Here is a 5036-nt window from a genome sequence, read left to right as displayed (position 1 = left end):
CTTACCTCGTCTCAAAGTCCACTTTCCGATTATCGCGTCGCATAAAATTATTAATTCAATGCCGAAAAATCCGAAACTATCCAAAAGTTATATAAAATAATTAATATATGTTCAATAATTCGAAATTCATCTATTAAATAAATTACCCAATCCAAAATGGTATAATTTCCTAAAATTCACCCCGGGTCCACATGCTCGGATTCTGAAAATTTTTGGATGAAAACGTTACCCATAATCTCAAGAACTTGAATATATAATTTCTACCCAATTCCATAACTATTTTCGTGGTTAAAATCTCACTTTTATAAAAATCTAGGTTTTTCATCTAAATCTTTGATTTTTAAGATTTACTAGTTATAATCTACTTATAATCTATGTATTTAACTCAAGGGGTGTAGAATTAACCTACCTCCAAGTTGTTAGTTGAAATCTTCTCTCAAAAAGCTCCAAAATCGCGCAAGAATGGAAGAAAATGGGCAAAAATGGTGAATTCCCGTTCTTTTAAGCTTTCTGCCAAACAGGTCTTTCGCATCTGCAGAGGTTGTAACGCACCTGCGGCTCCGCACCTGCGGAAAGTCCTCGCAGGTGCGAGTTCCACTTGCCTGGCCAATTCTCGCATTTGCGCACAAAGCTTCGCACCTGCGCGTTCGCAGGTGCGCAAATTCTCCGCATCTACAGTCCACTGCCCCCTCCCCTTTTTCTGCTTCTGCGCACAAGGACTCGCATCTGCGAGGTTCGCTCCTGCGAGCTACTACCGCACCTGCGAGTGTCTCACCTGTGACTGGCCAAGCGCAGGTGCGATTCTGACAGTAGTTGGGAGCTTCAGTTTTGGCTCCCAACTTCCAACTTGCTCTGAGCCTCGTCCGATTAACACTCGGGACCCTCGGGGCCCCGCCTGAACATACCAACAGGTTTGAAATCATAAAACGGACTTGCTCAAACTCTCGGAACGTGTAAAACAATATCAAATCTAAGAATCATACCCTAAACCAAATTGATTCAAACATAAGAATTTCAAGTTCTTCAATTTACTTCCAATGCGCCGAAATATACTTAAACTACTCGGAATGACATGAAATTTTGCGTGCAGGTCTTAAATCACTATACGGAACTATTCCCAAACTCGGAATTCTAAACGGACTTCAATTACTCAAAATCCTACTCCAAACCAAATTTAAAGAATTTTAAACCTCCAAATAGTTGATTTTTACTATTAAGCGTAAAAACGCTCCCGGGTTATCCAAAACCTGATTCGGACATACGCCCAAGTCCAAAATCATCATACAAACCTATTGGAACCGTCAAATCCCGATTCCGGGGTCGTTTTCTCAAAATATTGACAGAAGTCAAACTTGGCCTTTTAAGGCTAACTTAAGGAACCAAGTGTTCCGATTTCAACCCAAACGCTTCCAAATCTCGAACGAACCACCCCCGCAAGTCATAAATTAATAAAAGCATGTTTGGGGAGTTTTATTTTAGGGAACAGATTTCTAAAAGTCAAAATAACCGGTTGGGTCATTACATTCTTCACCTCTTAAACAAACGTTCGTCCTCGAACGGGTTTAGAATAATACCTGGAGTGCTAAATAAGTGTGGATATTTGCTCTGCATGTCCTCCTCGACCTCCCAAGTCGCTTTCTCTACTAGTTGGCCCCTCCACTGGACCTTTACTGCAGAAATCCTCTTGGACCTCAACTGGCGAACTTGTTTATCAACAATGGCAAATGGCTCTTCTTCATAACCCAAACTCTTATCTAGCTGAACTGTGCTGAAGTCCAACACATGTGATAGGTCAGCATGATACTTCCGGAGCATAGATACATGAAAAACCGGATGAACTCCCGATAGACTGGGAGGCAATGCAAGCTCATAAGCAACCTCCCCAACTCGTCTCAACACCTCAAATGGGCCTATAAACCTTGGGCTCAATTTGCCCTTCTTCCCGAATCTCATGATTCCCTTCATCGGCGAAACCTTCAAGAGAACTTTTTCACCCATCATAAATGATAAATCATGCGTTTTCTAATATGCATTACTCTTCTGTCTGGACTGTGCTGTACGAAGTCGCTCCTGAATCAATTTTACCTTTTTCCAAGGCATACTTTACCAAATTAGTACCATATAACTTAGCCTTACCGGGCTCAAACTATACGATAGGTGAACGACATCGATGGCCATATAAAGCCTCAAATGGAGACATCTCAATGCTGGATTGGTAACTATTATTATAAGCAAACTCGGCCAAAGGCAGGAAACGATCCCACTGACCTCCAAAGTCAATCACACATGCCCTGAGCATATCCTCCAAAATTTGAACTGTCCACTCTGACTGCCCGTCGGTCTGCGGATGAAAGGTTGTGTTGAGCTCTACACGGGTCCCCAACTCACTCTGTACTGCTCTCCAGAAATGTGAAGTAAACTGAGGGCCTCTATCTGATATAATAGAAATTGGCACACCGTGCAACCGAACTATCTCCTGAATATAAATCTGGGCCAACCTCTCTGAAGTATACGTAGTCACAACATGAATAAAATGTGCTGACTTGGTCAACCTGTCAATAATCACCCAAACTGCATCAAACTTCCTCAAGGTCCGCGGCAACCCAACTACAAAGTCCATAGTAAATAGTTCCCATTTCCACTCTGGTATAGTCATCTGCTGAAGTAGGTCACCTGGCCTTTGGTGCTCATATTTAACTAGCTGGCAATTTAGACACCTAGCTACATACTCAACTATGTCCTTTTTCATTTGTCGCCACCAATAATGCTGCCTCAAGTCACGATACATCTTCGTAGCATCTAGATGAATAGAATACCGAGAACTGTGTGCCTCATCCAGGATCTTTTTCCTTAGTTCATCCATATTAGGAACACACAGACGATCCTGGAGTCGCAAAACACCATCGGCACCAATAGTAACTTCCTTGGCACCACCTCGTAGTACCGTTTCTCGAAGAACCATTAAGTGTAGGTCGTCATACTGGCGAGCCTTGATGTATTCAAATAGTGAAGACTGAGCTACAACACATGCAAGAACTCAGCTGGGCTCTGAAATGTCCAGCCGCACAAGTCTGTTGGCCAAGGAATGAATATCCAAAGCTAATGGCCTCTCCTCTGCTGAAATGAAAGCCAAACTACCCATACTCTCTGCCTTTCTACTCAAGGCGTCTGCAACTACATTTGTTTTACCTGGATGATATAGGATAGTAATATCATAATATTTTAGTAATTCCAGCCATCTGCGCTGCCTCAAGCTTGAGCAAATACTGCAAACTGTGATGATCAGTATAAACTTCACAGGACACCCCATAAAGATAATGCCTCCAAATCTTAAGGGCGTGAACAATCGCAGCTAACTCCAAATCATGTACCGGATAATTCTGCTAGTGGGGCTTCAACTGACGTGAAGCATATGCAATAACTCGCCCTTCCTGCATTAATACACACCCCAAACCAACGAGTGAAGCGTAGCAATACACTATATACATCCCCGAACCGGAAGGTAACACTAACACTGGTGTTGTAGTGAATGCTGTCTTGAGCTTCTGAAATCTTGACTCACAATCATCGAATCATCGGAACTGAACACCCTTATGGGTTAATTTGGTTAAAGGTGTTGCAATTGATGAAAAACCTTCCACAAACCGACGATAATAACCTGCTAAATCCAGAAAACTCCTAATCTCAGTCGCAAAGTGGGACGATGCCAATTCTGAACTGCCTCAATCTTTTTGGGATCAACTTTAATACCATCACCTGATACAATATGTCCCAAAAATGCTACAAACTCAAGCCAGAACTCACATTTAGAGTACTTAGCATATGGCTTTTGTTCCCACAATGTTGAAGCACTACTCTCATATGCTGCTCATGTTCCTCCTTACTGCGCGAGTAGATCAAAATGTCATCAATGAAGACAATGACAAACGAATCAATATATGGCCTGAATACCCTGTTCATCAGATCCATAAACGCTGCCGGGGCATTAGTCAAACCGAAAGACATTACCAGAAACTCATAATGACTATATCTAGTACGGAAAGCAGTTTTCGGAACATCCGAATCTCAAATCTTTAACTGATGATACCCCGATCTCAAGTCGATCTTAGAGAACACCCTAGCACCCTGCAACTGGTCAAATAGATCATCAATACACGACAACGGGTACTTGTTCTTAATAGTGACTATGTTCAATTGGCGATAATCAATACACATCTGCATTGTTCCATCCTTCTTTTTCACAAATAATACTGGTGCACCCCAAGGCGATACACTCGGTCTGACGAACCCTTTGGCTAGTAACTCTTCAAGTTGTTCTTTTAATTCTTTCGGAGCCATACGATACGGTGGGATAGATATAGGCTGGGTATCTGGAGCCAAGTCAATACAAAAATTAATATCACGATCAAGTGGCATACTTGGAAGATCTGAAGGAAATACATCAGAAAACTCCTGAACTACTGGCACTAAAATAATAGCCGGAGTCTCTACAATAGTATCCCGAACATAGGCTAGATAAGCCAAACAACCCTTCTCAACCATGTGTTGAGCCTTTATAAAAGAAATAACCCGATTAAATGAACTAACCAACGAGCCCTTCCACTCCAGCTTAGGCAAAGATGGAATAGCCAAGGTAACATTTTTGGCATGGCAATCTAGAATAACATGATATGGAGATAACCAGTCCATACCCAGAATAATTTCAAAATCAATCATCTCGAGCAACATGATATCTGCTCTAGTTTCATAACCACAGAATGTAATAATACAAGACCGGTAGATACGGTTCACAACACCAGAATCGCCTACAGGAGTGGACACATAAACAGAAGTACTCAAGGACTCACGAGAAATACCTAGGAATGGAGCAAATAGAGATGACACATATGAATAGGTGAATCCTGGATCAAATAATACTGAGGCATCTTTGCCGCAAACAGAAATAATACATGTAATCACAGCATCGGAGGCCTCTACATCTGGTCTGGCCGGAAAAGCATAGAACCGAGCTGGAGCGCCAACTGGCTGGCCTTCGC

This window comes from Nicotiana tabacum, chromosome 9 (assembly GCF_000715075.1).
Source record: "Nicotiana tabacum cultivar K326 chromosome 9, ASM71507v2, whole genome shotgun sequence".
Lineage (NCBI taxonomy): Eukaryota > Viridiplantae > Streptophyta > Magnoliopsida > Solanales > Solanaceae > Nicotiana > Nicotiana tabacum.
The sequence above is the reverse complement of the archived record's forward strand: the minus strand, read 5'-3'. Positions refer to the sequence as shown.